The following is a 22,663-nucleotide window of genomic DNA, read 5'->3' on the forward strand; positions in this document are numbered from 1 at the left end:
ACAACGGATAGAAAAACCATCAGCCTGAAGTGTGCAGTGGGAAATGGAAGGTTTGAGCCAGGTTTCTGTGAAACAGCGAGCGCAGCAATCCCACAGCTCACACTGGAAGCTGAGCTGTTCTCCAGAGATTGTACATCTGTTCAGAGTTAGCTCGGAAGGGAGGTTTTGAAACTGTGCAGTCTCAGTCTTACTAGCAGGCCGGTATGCTTACCCTGCTTTCTCACAGGTTTCTTCCATTTGAGTGGATTCTGACTGCTTTCAGTTAGGTGGACCTTCCTCAGACCCTGTGGAGCAGGTAATTAACTGTGTATTTTACAGTGGAGGGAATGTGCTTACGACCCAGTGGAGAAGGTAACTTTCTGCTCATGTTCCACTTTGTCCAGTTCGTTCCTGGTTTCAGTTGATTTGTTGCTCCAGGTCCAACTGTTTGGGCTGCTCCCCAGGTCCATTCTGTTTGATTTTGTGTCAGGCAGGTGCCTTATGGAGTCAGGGGTGTTACGTGCTGGTTCTCCTTCTTGGGGCAGCTCTCTTCGGTCCCTTCATTTTCCGGCAGGCTGCAAGTTTGGGGCTCGCGTAAGCTGCCTCCGGCTGGCCCGGCCTTCTTCCAGGCTGGGTCATGGGAACCACGTCGTCTGCTGCCTTCATCCTGTAAGATGGCTTTAGGATCAGAGGAGCTTCAAACCTGTGAGTTTAGATAAAACTTCAATCTGCATACAGGAGCTCGCAAGGAATCAACTAGATCCAGCGCCATCTTGCCTCCCATGTATTAACTGGGCCACCGAGAGTGTTAAAGACCCAGGCAGAGTGGAACTTGTCAAATGTATCCAAGAAAGATTCCGAAATCATTATGGAGAGGGTGTAATCCTGAACATCCTCGTAGGAAACGAGGTTGGGCAAGTGACTGAAGAGTCGGCCGGAGAGCACTTTGGGTCAAGTGGCCTTAACTCTCCGAGTTTCAACATAGCTATGGTATAAGATAGGACAGGCCTACAGGTTAAGGTGTAAAACTACAGCAGGGTCAGTTAGGGGGCCATTAGGCAGGATCGAGCAGAGGTTGACTGGATAACTCTGTTTGAAGGAAAGGGAACATCTAGTAAATGGGAGGCTTTTAAAAATGTGATCTCAAGGTATGTCCCTGTTAGAATGAAGGGAAAGGTTGTCAGGATTAGGGACCCCAGGCTGATGGTGGGATACTGACGCTGGTCAGGATAAAGAATAAGGCAGACATCGGATCTAAGCTATGAGACTCAAGTCAATCCCTAGATGGGTATAAATAGTGCCGGAGCACATTGAGGAGGGAAATCAAGAGAGCGAAACGAGGGTATGAGATGGATCTGGCAGATAAGGTGAAAGATTATCCCAAGAAGTCCTACTGCTCTCCTCAGAGTAAAAGGGTGGCTCAGGAGAGAACAGGGTCCCTTAAAGACCAACATGGCTATCTGTGTGTGGAGCCACAGGAGAAAGGGGAGATTTTTCATGAATATTTCTTCTCCGTGTTTACTGAAGAGAGCATCGTGGATGCTAAGGAAATAAGGGAAACAAGTGGGGATGTTTTAGACTGCATACATATTACCAGAGACGGGGGAAAGCACATTTCGGTGGATAAATCCTCTGGGCCTAACCAGGTCCATCTTCGGACCTTGTGGGAGACTCAGGAAGGAAAAGCAGAGACTCTTGCAGAGATATTTGCTTCATCTTTAGCCACTGGTGAAGTTCCGGAAACTCGGAGGGTGGTTAATGTTGTTCCATTGTTTAAGAAAGGAAGCAAAGACAAAGCAGGGAATTCCAGGCCAACGAGCCTGATATCAGTGGGAGAGGCACCTTGTTGGAGAGGATACTGAGGAACAGGATCATACAGGTTATGGACAGTCAAGGTCTGACTGGGAATAGTCAGCATGGATTTGTGGGCAGGAAGACATGTCTGACTAAACGTTTTGAGTTTTTCGACGAGGTAACCAAGAGGATAGGTTCGAGTGGGTAATGGATGGTGTCTTCTTGGACATTACTAAGGTCTTTAACAAGCCCCTGCACAGCAGGCTCATCATGAAGGTTGGGTTGCATGGGATCCAGGGAAAGCTAGCGAATTGGTTGTTTCTCAGACTAGAGGCCTGTGAGAAGTGGTGTGCCACAGGGGTCAATGCTGGGACCTTTCTTATTTGTTATTTACGTCAATGATCTGGTGTGAATGTACAAGGCAGGATTAGAAGGTTTGTGGATAATACAAATTGAGGAGGTATCGTTGATAGTGAGGAGGGTTATCAAAACTTCCAGAGTGACCTTGATCAGATGGGGAAGTGGGCTGAGGATTGGTAAATGCAATTCAACACCGATAAGTCTGAGATGTTGCACTTTAGAGAATCAACCCAAGATTGGACTTGTCCAGTAAATGGTCAACTCCTGTGGTGTGTTGTAGAACAGAGGGACCCAGGAGTACAAGTAGACAGTTTGTTGTCACAGCTGGACAGGGTGGTGAAGAAGGTATTGAGCATGCTGGCCTTCATCGGTCAAGGCATCAGGAGTTGGGACCTTATGTTACAGTTGTATAAGTCACTGGTGAGGCCACACTTGGAGTATTGTGTCCAGTTTTGGTCACCGTGTTATAGGAAAGACATTGTTAAACTGGAAAGAGTGCAAAGAGGGTTTACAAGGATATTGCCAGGACTAGTAGGCCTGAGTTATAGGGAGAGCCTGGCCAGGATAGGACTTTATTCCTGGGAATGTAGGGGAATGAGGAGTGGCCTTATTGAGGTGTATAAAATCATGAGGGGTATAGGATAGGATGAATATATACAGTCTTTTTCCCAGGGAAGGGGAATTGTAAACTTGAGGGCATTGGTTTGAGGTGAGAGGGGAAGGGTTTAAGAAGGCCCTGAGGGGTAATGTCTTCACGCAGAGAGTGGTCAGGATATGGAATGGGCTGCTTACACGGAGCCTCTCACACTGACAGGCTCTGATTCCCATTGACACACAATCTAATCACACAGAGACTGCCATGTTCACAGGCACTAACTCACACTGACACACAAGCACCCTCAGACTGAGTCTCAATTACTGACAGGCACTAACTCACACTGACACACTGGCACCCTCAGACTGAGTCTCAATTACTGACAGGCATTAAGTCACACTGACACACAAGCATCCTCAGACTGAGTCTCAATTACTGACAGGCACTAACTCACACTGACACACAAGCACCCTCAGACTGAATCTCAATTACTGACAGGCACTAACTCACACTGACACACAAGCATCCTCAGACTGAGTCTCAATTACTGACAAGCACTAACTCACTGACACACAAGCATCCTCAGACTGAGTCTCAATTACTGACAGGCATTAACTCACACTGACACACAAGCATCCTCAGACTGAGTCTCAATTACTGACAGGCACTAACTCACACTGACACACAAGCATCCTCACATTGAGGCTCATGTTGACAGATACTAACTCAGTGCCATGCACTCCAAATCACACTGAGACTCTCATTCTGACAGACACTTGCTCATCCTGACACACAACCACCCTCCGACTGAGTTTCTTCAACTGACAGAGTCATTCGCGATCATATACACGCAGAGTGCCACTCCTCCGTGCTTTCAGAGTATGTGAGGTACTGTCAGTCCGAGATACTATCACACCCAGCTCAGCCTGTTTCTGAAACTCCACATACCCCTGTGTGTGTTGTCATGGGAACCCCGTTCACTGAGAGTTGTTCTGTTCCTAACTTCCCCCAGGAACTGGGCCGGAGACAACAGAAACTCAACTCCGTTCCACAGCTGCACAAGGACCAACCACCCGTGCTGCTGGTAAGTAATGTAACTCAATAAGCCTTTCATGATTGAAGAACTGTATTATGGACTGTATTATAGACCCTCAAATAGTCAGCTGGTGCTGGGGGAATGGTGTTTTGAAACCTGAAAGGCTTCAGAAAAGATTTTCAAGGATGTTGCCAGGGTTGGAGGGTTTGAGCTAGAGACAGAGGCTGAACAGGCCGGGGCTGTTTTCCTTGGTGTGTCGGAGGCTGAGGGGTGACCTTATAGAGGTTTACAAAATGATGAGGGGCATGGATAGGGTAAGCGGACAAGGTCTTTTCCCTGGGAGAGGCCAGAGCTGGAGGGCATAATTTAGGGTGAGACGGGAATCATTTAAAATGGACCTAATGGGCAACATTTTCACACAGAGGCTAGTGCATGTGTGGAATAAGCTGCGAGAGGAGGTGGTGGAGGCTGGTACAATTACAGCTTTTAAAGGGCGTCTGGTTGGGTATAGGCATAGGAAGGGTTTGGAGGGATATGGGCCAGGTGCTGGCAGGTGGGACTGGATGAATTTAGGATATCTGGTAGACAGGACAACTTGGACTGAAGGATCTGTTTCTGTACTATCCATCTCTCTGACTCTGTGTAGTGAGATTGCAGATACCTGTAAGAATAATAGAGTAGGATTGGTTGGAGACGAATTGAATTTATTGTCACATGTGCCGAGGCACAGTGAAAAGCTTTGCCTTGCGATCACAGGTAGATCACAGAGTTAATTAGCAGAGATAAGTAGATAATAGGCAAACAGCAACAATAACGAAAACACAGGGACAGGCGAATGTTAAGAGTTTGTGAGTCCATTCAGTATTCTAACAACAGCAGGGTAGAAAGTGTTTGGAAACCGGCCTGGTGCGTGTGTGCAGGTTTCTGTACCTTCTCCCCGATGGTAGAGGTTGTAGAAATACATTGCCAGGGTGGGATGGATCTTTGAGAATGCTGGCGGCCTTTCCTTGACAGTGGGATAGTAGATGGATTCTATAGATGGGAGGTTGGCCTTTGTGATTGTCCAGGCCGAGTTCACCACTCTCTGTAACCGTCTCCGGTCTTGAATGGTACAGGTGCCGTATCAGGTAGTGATACACCCAGACAGAATGCTCTCAGTGGTGCACCTATAAATGTTGGCAAGGGTATTCACCGTCATCCCAAATTTCCTCAGCTGCCTGAGGAAGAAGTGACGTTGTTGGGCCTTTGTAACCAGTGCATCCACATGAAGAGTCCAAGAAAGCTTGTTGTAGATGACCACTCCCAGGAGCTTGACACTCTCTACTCATTCCACCTCTGTGCTGTTCATGTGTAGGGGCACATGAGTAACATCCCGCCGAAAGGCAGTAATGAGATCCTTGGGTTTGCCGGCATTGCGAGCTGAGAGCTAGGCCGTTCTCAATTTTTCCAGGCCTTCCACTCCTGTCTGTTTCGTCGTCATCTGAGATTCGACCGACTCTGGTGATGTCATCAGTGAAGTTGTAAATGACATTAGTCTGGTATTTGGCGACACAGTCATGGGTATACAGTGGGTACAGTAGGGGGCTGAGTACACACCCCTGGGGGGCTCCAATGTTGAGTGTTAGTGAGGATGAAATATTGTCCCCTGTCTTCACAGATTGTAGCCTGTGGGTCAGGAAACTGAGGATCCTGTTACAGAGAGTGGGGCTTAGTCCGAGATCACTAAGTTTAGTAATCAGTCTCGAGGGGATAATAGTGCTGAAGGCTGAACTGTACTCAATGAGTGGGATTCTTACATAGCTGTTCTTGGTGGCAAGATGTTCTGCGGAGGCGTGAAGGGCAAGTGATATCACATCTGACATGGATCTGTTGGTCCGTTAGACAAATTGGAGTGGGTCAAGAGTAGTGAGGAGGCTGGAGTTGATTAATGCCATGACCAGCCTTTCAAAGCACTTCATGCCCACTGAGGTTAGGGCCACTGGGCAGGAGTCATTGAGACATGCTGCATGAGCTGACTTAGGCCCAGGGATGATGTTGGCCCTCTTGAAACAGGCAGGGACAGTGGCCTGCTGCAGGGAGATGTTGAAGATGTCAAAGAAGACCTCTGCCAGTTGACCTGCGCATAAGTGCACGGCCTGGTACTCCATCCGGTCCCATCGCTTTCCTTGGATTCACACAAAGAAAAACTGATCCAATCTCTGATGCAGTTTCTGTTGGGATAGGTTCGTCAGGACTTGTCAGAATAGGCGTTACTGCTCCACTGAAATTCTACTCAAAGCCAGCATAGAAGGCGTTGAGACAATCGCGGAGGGATGTGTCATCGTCTGCTATCTTGCACTGTTTCTTTTTAGAACCTGTGATGTCATTCAGTCCTTTCCACAGTCACCGGGTGCCTGCCTGGGTCTCTAGTTTAGATCGGGATTGGTCCTTGGCTGTCTTAATGGCTCTGCGAAGGTCAGACTTGGATTCCCTATATTTGAGTGGGTGTTCTGATCTGAAGGCCTCACGCCTGGTTTTTAGCAGGTTCCGTATGTCCTGATTTATCCAGGGTATCCTGTTGGGGAACACTCGGACTGACTTCCTCAGTATGCACTCTTCCACAGACTTGCTGATAAAGTCTGTGACGTACTTGTCCAAGGTACCTGCGGCCTGTTTGAACACGACCCAATCAGCCGATTCCACACAGCACCGGAGTTGATCCTCTGTCTGCTCCGACCAGCACTGGACCTGTATCCACGAAGGGGTCTCCTGGTTGAGTTTCTACCTGTAAACCAGGAGGAGAAACACAGCATTGTGGTCCGAGTTCCTGAAATGAGGCCGGGGGATGGAGCAGTAGGCATCTTTCACAGTGGTGTAGCAGTGATTTAAAATGTTCAGACCCCCGGTGAGGCAGGTGGTACTGAGGCAACACCTTCCTTAGATTGGCCTGATCGAAGTCACTAGTTACAATAATCAGAGCCTCGGGATGTTCCATCTCCAGCGTGTCAGTGGGGGAATACAGAACATGCAGAGCTTGTGGCAGTGTGTACACAGTGGTTAGTATAGCAGCAGGACATTCCCCTGGAAGGTAGAAGGGGCAACATTTGATGGTGAGGAATTCAAGGTTTGGGGAACAATAGCTGCTCAGGGTTGTAATGTCCCTGCATCACAAGTTGTTGATTAAAAAACAAACCCCTCCACCCTTTGTCTTACCCGAGGACACTGTACGGTCCATACAACGGATAGAAAAACCATCAGCCTGAAGTGTGCAGTGGGAAATGGAAGGTTTGAGCCAGGTTTCTGTGAAACAGCGAGCGCAGCAATCCCACAGCTCACACTGGAAGCTGAGCTGTTCTCCAGAGATTGTACATCTGTTCAGAGTTAGCTCGGAAGGGAGGTTTTGAAACTGTGCAGTCTCAGTCTTACTAGCAGGCCGGTATGCTTACCCTGCTTTCTCACAGGTTTCTTCCATTTGAGTGGATTCTGACTGCTTTCAGTTAGGTGGACCTTCCTCAGACCCTGTGGAGCAGGTAATTAACTGTGTATTTTACAGTGGAGGGAATGTGCTTACGACCCAGTGGAGAAGGTAACTTTCTGCTCATGTTCCACTTTGTCCAGTTCGTTCCTGGTTTCAGTTGATTTGTTGCTCCAGGTCCAACTGTTTGGGCTGCTCCCCAGGTCCATTCTGTTTGATTTTGTGTCAGGCAGGTGCCTTATGGAGTCAGGGGTGTTACGTGCTGGTTCTCCTTCTTGGGGCAGCTCTCTTCGGTCCCTTCATTTTCCGGCAGGCTGCAAGTTTGGGGCTCGCGTAAGCTGCCTCCGGCTGGCCCGGCCTTCTTCCAGGCTGGGTCATGGGAACCACGTCGTCTGCTGCCTTCATCCTGTAAGATGGCTTTAGGATCAGAGGAGCTTCAAACCTGTGAGTTTAGATAAAACTTCAATCTGCATACAGGAGCTCGCAAGGAATCAACTAGATCCAGCGCCATCTTGCCTCCCATGTATTAACTGGGCCACCGAGAGTGTTAAAGACCCAGGCAGAGTGGAACTTGTCAAATGTATCCAAGAAAGATTCCGAAATCATTATGGAGAGGGTGTAATCCTGAACATCCTCGTAGGAAACGAGGTTGGGCAAGTGACTGAAGAGTCGGCCGGAGAGCACTTTGGGTCAAGTAGCCTTAACTCTCCGAGTTTCAACATAGCTATGGTATAAGATAGGACAGGCCTACAGGTTAAGGTGTAAAACTACAGCAGGGTCAGTTAGGGGGCCATTAGGCAGGATCGAGCAGAGGTTGACTGGATAACTCTGTTTGAAGGAAAGGGAACATCTAGTAAATGGGAGGCTTTTAAAAATGTGATCTCAAGGTATGTCCCTGTTAGAATGAAGGGAAAGGTTGTCAGGATTAGGGACCCCAGGCTGATGGTGGGATACTGACGCTGGTCAGGATAAAGAATAAGGCAGACATCGGATCTAAGCTATGAGACTCAAGTCAATCCCTAGATGGGTATAAATAGTGCCGGAGCACATTGAGGAGGGAAATCAAGAGAGCGAAACGAGGGTATGAGATGGATCTGGCAGATAAGGTGAAAGATTATCCCAAGAAGTCCTACTGCTCTCCTCAGAGTAAAAGGGTGGCTCAGGAGAGAACAGGGTCCCTTAAAGACCAACATGGCTATCTGTGTGTGGAGCCACAGGAGAAAGGGGAGATTTTTCATGAATATTTCTTCTCCGTGTTTACTGAAGAGAGCATCGTGGATGCTAAGGAAATAAGGGAAACAAGTGGGGATGTTTTAGACTGCATACATATTACCAGAGACGGGGGAAAGCACATTTCGGTGGATAAATCCTCTGGGCCTAACCAGGTCCATCTTCGGACCTTGTGGGAGACTCAGGAAGGAAAAGCAGAGACTCTTGCAGAGATATTTGCTTCATCTTTAGCCACTGGTGAAGTTCCGGAAACTCGGAGGGTGGTTAATGTTGTTCCATTGTTTAAGAAAGGAAGCAAAGACAAAGCAGGGAATTCCAGGCCAACGAGCCTGATATCAGTGGGAGAGGCACCTTGTTGGAGAGGATACTGAGGAACAGGATCATACAGGTTATGGACAGTCAAGGTCTGACTGGGAATAGTCAGCATGGATTTGTGGGCAGGAAGACATGTCTGACTAAACGTTTTGAGTTTTTCGACGAGGTAACCAAGAGGATAGGTTCGAGTGGGTAATGGATGGTGTCTTCTTGGACATTACTAAGGTCTTTAACAAGCCCCTGCACAGCAGGCTCATCATGAAGGTTGGGTTGCATGGGATCCAGGGAAAGCTAGCGAATTGGTTGTTTCTCAGACTAGAGGCCTGTGAGAAGTGGTGTGCCACAGGGGTCAATGCTGGGACCCTTCTTATTTGTTATTTACGTCAATGATCTGGTGTGAATGTACAAGGCAGGATTAGAAGGTTTGTGGATGATACAAATTGAGGAGGTATCGTTGATAGTGAGGAGGGTTATCAAAACTTCCAGAGTGACCTTGATCAGATGGGGAAGTGGGCTGAGGATTGGTAAATGCAATTCAACACCGATAAGTCTGAGATGTTGCACTTTAGAGAATCAACCCAAGATTGGACTTGTCCAGTAAATGGTCAACTCCTGTGGTGTGTTGTAGAACAGAGGGACCCAGGAGTACAAGTAGACAGTTTGTTGTCACAGCTGGACAGGGTGGTGAAGAAGGTATTGAGCATGCTGGCCTTCATCGGTCAAGGCATCAGGAGTTGGGACCTTATGTTACAGTTGTATAAGTCACTGGTGAGGCCACACTTGGAGTATTGTGTCCAGTTTTGGTCACCGTGTTATAGGAAAGACATTGTTAAACTGGAAAGAGTGCAAAGAGGGTTTACAAGGATATTGCCAGGACTAGTAGGCCTGAGTTATAGGGAGAGCCTGGCCAGGATAGGACTTTATTCCTGGGAATGTAGGGGAATGAGGAGTGGCCTTATTGAGGTGTATAAAATCATGAGGGGTATAGGATAGGATGAATATATACAGTCTTTTTCCCAGGGATGGGGAATTGTAAACTTGAGGGCATTGGTTTGAGGTGAGAGGGGAAGGGTTTAAGAAGGCCCTGAGGGGTAATGTCTTCACGCAGAGAGTGGTCAGGATATGGAATGGGCTGCTTACACGGAGCCTCTCACACTGACAGGCTCTGATTCCCATTGACACACAATCTAATCACACAGAGACTGCCATGTTCACAGGCACTAACTCACACTGACACACAAGCACCCTCAGACTGAGTCTCAATTACTGACAGGCACTAACTCACACTGACACACTGGCACCCTCAGACTGAGTCTCAATTACTGACAGGCATTAAGTCACACTGACACACAAGCATCCTCAGACTGAGTCTCAATTACTGACAGGCACTAACTCACACTGACACACAAGCACCCTCAGACTGAATCTCAATTACTGACAGGCACTAACTCACACTGACACACAAGCATCCTCAGACTGAGTCTCAATTACTGACAAGCACTAACTCACTGACACACAAGCATCCTCAGACTGAGTCTCAATTACTGACAGGCATTAACTCACACTGACACACAAGCACCCTCAGACTGAGTCTCAATTACTGACAGGCACTAACTCACACTGACACACAAGCATCCTCACATTGAGGCTCATGTTGACAGATACTAACTCAGTGCCATGCACTCCAAATCACACTGAGACTCTCATTCTGACAGACACTTGCTCATCCTGACACACAACCACCCTCCGACTGAGTTTCTTCAACTGACAGAGTCATTCGCGATCATATACACGCAGAGTGCCACTCCTCCGTGCTTTCAGAGTATGTGAGGTACTGTCAGTCCGAGATACTATCACACCCAGCTCAGCCTGTTTCTGAAACTCCACATACCCCTGTGTGTGTTGTCATGGGAACCCCGTTCACTGAGAGTTGTTCTGTTCCTAACTTCCCCCAGGAACTGGGCCGGAGACAACAGAAACTCAACTCCGTTCCACAGCTGCACAAGGACCAACCACCCGTGCTGCTGGTAAGTAATGTAACTCAATAAGCCTTTCATGATTGAAGAACTGTATTATGGACTGTATTATAGACCCTCAAATAGCCAGCTGGTGCTGGGGGAATGGTGTTTTGAAACCTGAAAGGCTTCAGAAAAGATTTTCAAGGATGTTGCCAGGGTTGGAGGGTTTGAGCTAGAGACAGAGGCTGAACAGGCCGGGGCTGTTTTCCTTGGTGTGTCGGAGGCTGAGGGGTGACCTTATAGAGGTTTACAAAATGATGAGGGGCATGGATAGGGTAAGCGGACAAGGTCTTTTCCCTGGGAGAGGCCAGAGCTGGAGGGCATAATTTAGGGTGAGACGGGAATCATTTAAAATGGACCTAATGGGCAACATTTTCACACAGAGGCTAGTGCATGTGTGGAATAAGCTGCGAGAGGAGGTGGTGGAGGCTGGTACAATTACAGCTTTTGAAGGGCGTCTGGTTGGGTATAGGCATAGGAAGGGTTTGGAGGGATATGGGCCAGGTGCTGGCAGGTGGGACTGGATGAATTTAGGATATCTGGTAGACAGGACAACTTGGACTGAAGGATCTGTTTCTGTACTATCCATCTCTCTGACTCTGTGTAGTGAGATTGCAGATACCTGTAAGAATAATAGAGTAGGATTGGTTGGAGACGAATTGAATTTATTGTCACATGTGCCGAGGCACAGTGAAAAGCTTTGCCTTGCGATCACAGGTAGATCACAGAGTTAATTAGCAGAGATAAGTAGATAATAGGCAAACAGCAACAATAACGAAAACACAGGGACAGGCGAATGTTAAGAGTTTGTGAGTCCATTCAGTATTCTAACAACAGCAGGGTAGAAAGTGTTTGGAAACCGGCCTGGTGCGTGTGTGCAGGTTTCTGTACCTTCTCCCCGATGGTAGAGGTTGTAGAAATACATTGCCAGGGTGAGATGGATCTTTGAGAATGCTGGCGGCCTTTCCTTGACAGTGGGATAGTAGATGGATTCTATAGATGGGAGGTTGGCCTTTGTGATTGTCCAGGCCGAGTTCACCACTCTCTGTAACCGTCTCCGGTCTTGAATGGTACAGGTGCCGTATCAGGTAGTGATACACCCAGACAGAATGCTCTCAGTGGTGCACCTATAAATGTTGGCAAGGGTATTAACCGTCATCCCAAATTTCCTCAGCTGCCTGAGGAAGAAGTGACGTTGTTGGGCCTTTGTAACCAGTGCATCCACATGAAGAGTCCAAGAAAGCTTGTTGTAGATGACCACTCCCAGGAGCTTGACACTCTCTACTCATTCCACCTCTGTGCTGTTCATGTGTAGGGGCACATGAGTAACATCCCGCCGAAAGGCAGTAATGAGATCCTTGGGTTTGCCGGCATTGCGAGCTGAGAGCTAGGCCGTTCTCAATTTTTCCAGGCCTTCCACTCCTGTCTGTTTCGTCGTCATCTGAGATTCGACCGACTCTGGTGATGTCATCAGTGAAGTTGTAAATGACATTAGTCTGGTATTTGGCGACACAGTCATGGGTATACAGTGGGTACAGTAGGGGGCTGAGTACACACCCCTGGGGGGCTCCAATGTTGAGTGTTAGTGAGGATGAAATATTGTCCCCTGTCTTCACAGATTGTAGCCTGTGGGTCAGGAAACTGAGGATCCTGTTACAGAGAGTGGGGCTTAGTCCGAGATCACTAAGTTTAGTAATCAGTCTCGAGGGGATAATAGTGCTGAAGGCTGAACTGTACTCAATGAGTGGGATTCTTACATAGCTGTTCTTGGTGGCAAGATGTTCTGCGGAGGCGTGAAGGGCAAGTGATATCACATCTGACATGGATCTGTTGGTCCGTTAGACAAATTGGAGTGGGTCAAGAGTAGTGAGGAGGCTGGAGTTGATTAATGCCATGACCAGCCTTTCAAAGCACTTCATGCCCACTGAGGTTAGGGCCACTGGGCAGGAGTCATTGAGACATGCTGCATGAGCTGACTTAGGCCCAGGGATGATGTTGGCCCTCTTGAAACAGGCAGGGACAGTGGCCTGCTGCAGGGAGATGTTGAAGATGTCAAAGAAGACCTCTGCCAGTTGACCTGCGCATAAGTGCACGGCCTGGTACTCCATCCGGTCCCATCGCTTTCCTTGGATTCACACAAAGAAAAACTGATCCAATCTCTGATGCAGTTTCTGTTGGGATAGGTTCGTCAGGACTTGTCAGAATAGGCGTTACTGCTCCACTGAAATTCTACTCAAAGCCAGCATAGAAGGCGTTGAGACAATCGCGGAGGGATGTGTCATCGTCTGCTATCTTGCACTGTTTCTTTTTAGAACCTGTGATGTCATTCAGTCCTTTCCACAGTCACCGGGTGCCTGCCTGGGTCTCTAGTTTAGATCGGGATTGGTCCTTGGCTGTCTTAATGGCTCTGCGAAGGTCAGACTTGGATTCCCTATATTTGAGTGGGTGTTCTGATCTGAAGGCCTCACGCCTGGTTTTTAGCAGGTTCCGTATGTCCTGATTTATCCAGGGTATCCTGTTGGGGAACACTCGGACTGACTTCCTCAGTATGCACTCTTCCACAGACTTGCTGATAAAGTCTGTGACGTACTTGTCCAAGGTACCTGCGGCCTGTTTGAACACGACCCAATCAGCCGATTCCACACAGCACCGGAGTTGATCCTCTGTCTGCTCCGACCAGCACTGGACCTGTATCCACGAAGGGGTCTCCTGGTTGAGTTTCTACCTGTAAACCAGGAGGAGAAACACAGCATTGTGGTCCGAGTTCCTGAAATGAGGCCGGGGGATGGAGCAGTAGGCATCTTTCACAGTGGTGTAGCAGTGATTTAAAATGTTCAGACCCCCGGTGAGGCAGGTGGTACTGAGGCAACACCTTCCTTAGATTGGCCTGATCGAAGTCACTAGTTACAATAATCAGAGCCTCGGGATGTTCCATCTCCAGCGTGTCAGTGGGGGAATACAGAACATGCAGAGCTTGTGGCAGTGTGTACACAGTGGTTAGTATAGCAGCAGGACATTCCCCTGGAAGGTAGAAGGGGCAACATTTGATGGTGAGGAATTCAAGGTTTGGGGAACAATAGCTGCTCAGGGTTGTAATGTCCCTGCATCACAAGTTGTTGATTAAAAAACAAACCCCTCCACCCTTTGTCTTACCCGAGGACACTGTACGGTCCATACAACGGATAGAAAAACCATCAGCCTGAAGTGTGCAGTGGGAAATGGAAGGTTTGAGCCAGGTTTCTGTGAAACAGCGAGCGCAGCAATCCCACAGCTCACACTGGAAGCTGAGCTGTTCTCCAGAGATTGTACATCTGTTCAGAGTTAGCTCGGAAGGGAGGTTTTGAAACTGTGCAGTCTCAGTCTTACTAGCAGGCCGGTATGCTTACCCTGCTTTCTCACAGGTTTCTTCCATTTGAGTGGATTCTGACTGCTTTCAGTTAGGTGGACCTTCCTCAGACCCTGTGGAGCAGGTAATTAACTGTGTATTTTACAGTGGAGGGAATGTGCTTACGACCCAGTGGAGAAGGTAACTTTCTGCTCATGTTCCACTTTGTCCAGTTCGTTCCTGGTTTCAGTTGATTTGTTGCTCCAGGTCCAACTGTTTGGGCTGCTCCCCAGGTCCATTCTGTTTGATTTTGTGTCAGGCAGGTGCCTTATGGAGTCAGGGGTGTTACGTGCTGGTTCTCCTTCTTGGGGCAGCTCTCTTCGGTCCCTTCATTTTCCGGCAGGCTGCAAGTTTGGGGCTCGCGTAAGCTGCCTCCGGCTGGCCCGGCCTTCTTCCAGGCTGGGTCATGGGAACCACGTCGTCTGCTGCCTTCATCCTGTAAGATGGCTTTAGGATCAGAGGAGCTTCAAACCTGTGAGTTTAGATAAAACTTCAATCTGCATACAGGAGCTCGCAAGGAATCAACTAGATCCAGCGCCATCTTGCCTCCCATGTATTAACTGGGCCACCGAGAGTGTTAAAGACCCAGGCAGAGTGGAACTTGTCAAATGTATCCAAGAAAGATTCCGAAATCATTATGGAGAGGGTGTAATCCTGAACATCCTCGTAGGAAACGAGGTTGGGCAAGTGACTGAAGAGTCGGCCGGAGAGCACTTTGGGTCAAGTAGCCTTAACTCTCCGAGTTTCAACATAGCTATGGTATAAGATAGGACAGGCCTACAGGTTAAGGTGTAAAACTACAGCAGGGTCAGTTAGGGGGCCATTAGGCAGGATCGAGCAGAGGTTGACTGGATAACTCTGTTTGAAGGAAAGGGAACATCTAGTAAATGGGAGGCTTTTAAAAATGTGATCTCAAGGTATGTCCCTGTTAGAATGAAGGGAAAGGTTGTCAGGATTAGGGACCCCAGGCTGATGGTGGGATACTGACGCTGGTCAGGATAAAGAATAAGGCAGACATCGGATCTAAGCTATGAGACTCAAGTCAATCCCTAGATGGGTATAAATAGTGCCGGAGCACATTGAGGAGGGAAATCAAGAGAGCGAAACGAGGGTATGAGATGGATCTGGCAGATAAGGTGAAAGATTATCCCAAGAAGTCCTACTGCTCTCCTCAGAGTAAAAGGGTGGCTCAGGAGAGAACAGGGTCCCTTAAAGACCAACATGGCTATCTGTGTGTGGAGCCACAGGAGAAAGGGGAGATTTTTCATGAATATTTCTTCTCCGTGTTTACTGAAGAGAGCATCGTGGATGCTAAGGAAATAAGGGAAACAAGTGGGGATGTTTTAGACTGCATACATATTACCAGAGACGGGGGAAAGCACATTTCGGTGGATAAATCCTCTGGGCCTAACCAGGTCCATCTTCGGACCTTGTGGGAGACTCAGGAAGGAAAAGCAGAGACTCTTGCAGAGATATTTGCTTCATCTTTAGCCACTGGTGAAGTTCCGGAAACTCGGAGGGTGGTTAATGTTGTTCCATTGTTTAAGAAAGGAAGCAAAGACAAAGCAGGGAATTCCAGGCCAACGAGCCTGATATCAGTGGGAGAGGCACCTTGTTGGAGAGGATACTGAGGAACAGGATCATACAGGTTATGGACAGTCAAGGTCTGACTGGGAATAGTCAGCATGGATTTGTGGGCAGGAAGACATGTCTGACTAAACGTTTTGAGTTTTTCGACGAGGTAACCAAGAGGATAGGTTCGAGTGGGTAATGGATGGTGTCTTCTTGGACATTACTAAGGTCTTTAACAAGCCCCTGCACAGCAGGCTCATCATGAAGGTTGGGTTGCATGGGATCCAGGGAAAGCTAGCGAATTGGTTGTTTCTCAGACTAGAGGCCTGTGAGAAGTGGTGTGCCACAGGGGTCAATGCTGGGACCCTTCTTATTTGTTATTTACGTCAATGATCTGGTGTGAATGTACAAGGCAGGATTAGAAGGTTTGTGGATGATACAAATTGAGGAGGTATCGTTGATAGTGAGGAGGGTTATCAAAACTTCCAGAGTGACCTTGATCAGATGGGGAAGTGGGCTGAGGATTGGTAAATGCAATTCAACACCGATAAGTCTGAGATGTTGCACTTTAGAGAATCAACCCAAGGTTGGACTTGTCCAGTAAATGGTCAACTCCTGTGGTGTGTTGTAGAACAGAGGGACCCAGGAGTACAAGTATACAGTTTGTTGTCACAGCTGGACAGGGCGGTGAAGATGGTATTGAGCATGCTGGCCTTCATCGGTCAAGGCATCAGGAGTTGGGACCTTATGTTACAGTTGTATAAGTCATTGGTGAGGCCACACTTGGAGTATTGTGTCCAGTTTTGGTCACCGTGTTATAGGAAAGACATTGTTAAACTGGAAAGAGTGTAAACAGGGTTTACAAGGATATTACCAGGACTAGTAGGCCTGAGTTATAGGGAGAGCCTGGCCAGGATAGGACTTTATTCCTGGGAACGCAGGGGAACGAGGGGTGACTTTATTGAGGTGTATAAAATCATGAGGGGTATAGGATAGGATGAATATATACAGTCTTTTTCCCAGGGATGGGGAATTGTAAACTTGAGGGCATTGGTTTGAGGTGAGAGGGGAAGGGTTTAAGAAGGCCCTGAGGGGTAATGTCTTCACGCAGAGAGTGGTCAGGATATGGAATGGGCTGCTTACACGGAGCCTCTCACACTGACAGGCTCTGATTCCCATTGACACACAATCTAATCACACAGAGACTGCCATGTTCACAGGCACTAACTCACACTGACACACAGTCATCATCATTTGCACGCTCTCCTCTTGTCAGACACTGACTCACACTGACACACAATTATCCTCACATTGAGGCTCATGTTGACAGATACTAACTCAGTGCCATGCACTCCAAATCACACTGAGACTCTCATTCTGACAGACACTTGCTCATCCTGACACACAACCACCCTCAGACTGAGTTTCTTCAACTGACAGAGTCATTCGCGATCATATACACGCAGAGTGCCACTCCTCCGTGCTTTCAGAGTATGTGAGGTACTGTCAGTCCGAGATACTATCACACCCAGCTCAGCCTGTTTCTGAAACTCCACATACCCCTGTGTGTGTTGTCATGGGAACCCCGTTCACTGAGAGTTGTTCTGTTCCTAACTTCCCCCAGGAGCTGGGCCGGAGACAACAGAAGCTCAACTCCGTTCCACAGCTGCACAAGGACCAACCACCCGTGCTGCTGGTAAGTAATGTAACTCAATAAGCCTCTCGGTATTGTTTAAGTGATGAGTAAATTTGATTCCATGGCGTATAGTGTCCACAATGGTGACTGTATCTTTCTATACACCCAGACATACCTGTTACATTGACATTGACTGAGACTAACATTGAGAGACAGACACACACACAGACACAAATACACTGATATACACACAGACACACATACACTGACACCCACACACACAGACACACACATAGACACACATACACTGACACCCACACACACAGAGACACAAATCCACTGATACACACACAGACACACATACACTGACACCCACACACACAGATACACATACACTTACACAGACACACACACAGACACACACACAGACACACACACAGACACACATACACTGACACCCACACACACAGATACACATATACACACAAATAGACTGATACACACAAGCACTGACACCCACACACACAGAGATACACACATACACACAAATACACTGATACACACACCAACACACATACACTGATACCCACACACACAGATACACATACACTTACACACACACACAGACACACACACAGACACAAACACACTGATACACACACACACACACACTGACAGATACACACTGACAGACACAGACACACCCTGGTGCCCGGAATGCTCATGCCCCTGCTGCCTTCATGGGTTGTTTTGTGGATGATGGATCCCGTGGGTGATAGATCCCGTGGATGATGGATCCCGTGGGTGATAGATCCCGTGGATGATGGATCCCGTGGATGATGGATCCCGTGGGTGATGGATCCCGTGGGTGATGGATCCTGTGGATGATGGATCCCGTGTTTGCTAGATCCTGTGGGTGATGGATCCCGCGGGTGATGGATCCCGCGGGTGATGGATCCCGCGGGTGATGGATCCCGCGGGTGATGGATCCCGTGGGTGATGGATCTTCACTGGTTCGAGTCAAACCTGACACACAGGAAGGGGGTTGTGGTTGTGGAATGTCAGTCATCTCAGCTCCAGGACATCCCTGTCGGAGTCCCTCAGGGTAGTGTCCTAGACCTAACCACCTTCAGCTGCTTCATCAATGACCATCCCTCCACCACAAGGTCAGAAGTGGGGATGTTCACTGATGAATGCACAGTGTTCAGCATCATTCACAACTCCTCAGGTACTCAAGTAGTTCATGTTCAAATGTAACAAGATCTGCATGCGGTTCTGGTTGCCATATTATAGAAAGGAAATTATTAAACTAGAAAGAGCGCAGAAAAGATTCACAAGGATCCCAAATGGACTGGGAGTTTTGAATTATGAAGAGAGACTGGGCAGGCTGGAACTTTCTTCCCTGGAGCGTAGGAGACAGAGGGAACCTTGGAGGGGAACAGATAAGGTTAAAAAGCCTTTTCACACGGTAAGAGGGGTCTCAAACTAGAGGGAATAGATTAAAGGGGAGAGGGGAGAGATACAGAAGGGTTCAGAGGGGGATCTATTTCACAGAGAGGGTGGGGAGTGTCTGGAACAGGCAGTACCAGTGGAAGCAGGTCCACTTTCATAGTTGAAGAAACATTGAGACAGGTAAATGGATGGGATAGGTATGGAGGGATATGGACCAAACCCAGGCAAATGAGATTAGGTGAAACTGTGAATACTGGGCAGCATGGGGGTGTTGGCCCATTGGGCCTGTTGAAAATGTGTTGCTGGTTAAAGCACAGCAGGTCAGGCAGCATCCAAGGAATAGGAAATTCGACGTTTTGGGCATAAGCCCTTCATCAGGAATCCTGATGCTGCCTGACCTGCTGTGCTTTAACCAGCAACACATTTTCAACTGTGATCTCCAGCATCTGCAGACCTCGTTTTTTTACCCATTGGGCCTGTTTCCATTCATGTTGACCTCCATGACTCTATCTGAACAATATCTTGGGTTGGGATGACAAGTGCTGAAAATGTGTTGCTGGTCAAAGCACAGCAGGCCAGGCAGCATCTCAGGAATAGAGAATTCGACAGTTCGAGCATAAGCCCTTCATCAGGAATGAGAGAGTGTAGCCAAGCAGGCTAAGTAACACTCATGCCACGCAAATGACCATCTTCAATAAGGGGCAATCTAACTTTCAATAGTGTTGCCATTACTGACTCCTCCACTATCAATATCTTGGGGGTTACCATTGACCAGAAACATAGAACAGTACAACACAGTGCAGGCCCTTCGGTCCTTGATGTTGTGCCAGCCTTTTATCCTACTCTCAGATCGGAGTAACCTACACACCCTTCATTTTACTATCATCCATGGGCCTATTCAAGAGTCGCTTAAATATCCCGAATGTCTCTGACTCTACTCCCACCACTGGCAGTACATTCCACACACCCAGCACTCTCTGTGTAAAGAACCTACCTCCGACATCTCCCCGAACCTTCCTCTAATCACCTTAAAATGATATCCCCAGTGATGGACTTTATCTTCCTGGGATAAAATCTCTGTCTATTCACTCTGTCTATGCCTGTCATCATCTTCTCACCTCTGAGGAGAAAGGGAGGATTGCAGATGCTGAAGATCAGAGTCGAGAGTGTGGTGCTGGAAAAGCACAGCAGATCAGGCAGCTTCCAAGGAGCAGGAGGATCGATGTTTCAGGCATTAGCCCTTCATCAGGAATGGTGAAGGGCTTCTCCTTGAAACACCAATTCTCCTGCTCCTTGGATGTTGCCTGACCATCTTGTACACCTCTATCAAGTCGCCTCTCATCCTTCTTCACTCCAATGAGAAAAGCCCTAGCTCCCTCAACCTTTCTCCATACGACACACCCTCCAGTCCAGGCAGCATCCTGGGAAAGGTCCTCGGCACCCTCTCTAAAGCTTCCACATCCTTCCTATAATGAGGTAACCAGAACGGGACACAATATTCCAAGTGTGGTCTAACCAGGGCTCTATAGAGCTGCACCATAACCTCGCGGCTCTTAAACTCAATCCTCCTGTTAATGAAAGCCAACACACCATACGCCTTCTTAACAACACTGTCAACTTGGGTGGCAACTTTGAGGGGTCTATGAACGTGGACCCCAAGATGTCTGTGTTCCTCCACACTGCCAAGAATCCTGCTTTTAACCCTGGAACCTGCATTCAAATTTGACTTTCCAAAATGAATCACTTCACACTTTTCCAGGTTGAACTCCATCTGCCTCTTCTCAGCCCAGCTCTCCATCCTGTCAATATCCCTTTGCAAACGACAACAGCCCTCCACACTATCCATACGCCCACTAACCTTCATGTCATCAACAAACATACTAACCCCCCCCCCCACCTTCCACTTCCTCATCTAAGTCATTTATAAAAATTACAAAGAGCAGAAGTTCCAGAACCTCTTCTTCGCGGAAGTGACCAAGTTGTTAGATGAAGGAAGGACTGTTGATGTCATATACATGAACTTTAGTAAGGCATTTGATAAGGTTCCCCATTGTAGACTATTGGAGAAAGTGAAGTCACATGGTGTGCAGGGGGTTCTAGCAGGTGGATAAAGAACTGGTTGAGCAACAGGAGACAGAGAGTAGTAGTTGAAGGGAGTTTCTCGAAATGGAGAAAGGTGACCAGTGGGTGTTCCCCAGGGGTCAGTGCTGGGGCCACTGTTATAGAGTCATAGAGTCATAGAGGTGTACAGCATGGAAACAGACCCTTCGGTCCAACCCATCCATGCCGACCAGATATCCCAACCCAATCTAGTCCCACCTGCCAGCACCCAGCCCATATCCCTCCAAACCCTTCCTATTCATAAACCCATCCAAATGCCTCTTAAATGCTGTAATTGTACCAGCCTCCACCACATCCTCTGGCTGCTCATTCCATACACGTACCACCCTCTGTGTGAAAATGTTGCCTCTTAGGTCTCTTTTATATCTTTCCCCTCTCACCCTAAACCAATGCCCTCTAGTTCTGGACTCCCCGACCTCAGGAAAATACTTTGTCTATTTATCCTATCCATGCTCCGCATAATTTTGCAAACCCTCAGCATCCAATGTTCCAGGGAAAACAGCCCCAGCCTGTTCAGCCTCTCCCTGCAGCTCAGATCCTCCAAACCTGGCAACATCCTTGTAAATCTTTTCTGAACCCTTTCAAGTTTCACAACATCTTTCCAATAGGAAGGAGACCAGAATTGCACACAATATTCCAACAGTGGCCTAACCAATGTCCTGTACAGCCATAACATGACCTCCCAACTCCTATACTCAATACTCTGACCAATAAAGGAAAGCATACCAAACGCCTCCTTCACTATCCTATCTACCTGCGACTCTATTTTCAAGGAGCTATGAACCTGCACTTCAAGGTCTCTTTGTTCAGCAACACTCCCTTGGACCTTACCATTAAGTGTATAAGTCCTGCTAAGAGTTGCTTTCCCAAAATGCAACACCTTGCATTTATCTGAATTAAACTCCATCTGCCACTTCTCAGCCCATTGGCCCATCTGGTCCAGATCCTGTTGTAATCTGAGGTAACCCCCTTCGCTGTCCACTACACCTCCAATTTCGGTGTCATCTGCAAACGTACTAACTGTACCTCTTATGCTCGCATCCAAATCATTTATGTAAATGACAAAAAGTAGAGGACCCAGCACCGATCCTTGTGGCACTCCACTGGTCACAGGCCTCCAGTCTGAAAAACAACCCTCCACCACCACCCTCTGTCTTCTACCTTTGAGCCAGTTCTGTATCCAAATGGCTAGTTCTCCCTGTATTCCATGAGATATAACCTTGCTAATCAGTCTCCCATGGGGAACCTTGTCGAACGCCTTCCTGAAGTCCATATAGATCACATCTACCGCTCTGCCCTCATCAATCTTCTTTGTTACTTCTTCAACAAACTCAATCAAGTTTGTGAGACATGATTTCCCACGCACAAAGCCATGCTGACTATCCCAAATCAGTCCTTGCCTTTCCAAATACATGTACATCCTGTCCCTCAGGATTCCCTCCAACAACTTGCCCACCACCGAGGTCAGGCTCACTGGTCTATAGTTCCCTGGCTTGTCTTTACCACCCTTCTTAAACAGTGGCACCACGTTTGCCAACTTCCAATTTTCCGGCACCTCACCTGTGACTATCGATGATACAAATGTCTCAGCAAGAGGCCCAGCAATCACTTCTCTAGCTTCCCACAGAGTTCTCAGGTATACATGATCAGGTCCTGGGGATTTATCCACCTTTAACCATTTCAAGGCATCCAGCACTTCCTCCTCTGTAATCTGGA

The sequence above is a fragment of the Hemiscyllium ocellatum genome, chromosome 1 (genome assembly GCF_020745735.1).
Source record: "Hemiscyllium ocellatum isolate sHemOce1 chromosome 1, sHemOce1.pat.X.cur, whole genome shotgun sequence".
NCBI classification, from domain to species: Eukaryota; Metazoa; Chordata; class Chondrichthyes; order Orectolobiformes; family Hemiscylliidae; genus Hemiscyllium; species Hemiscyllium ocellatum.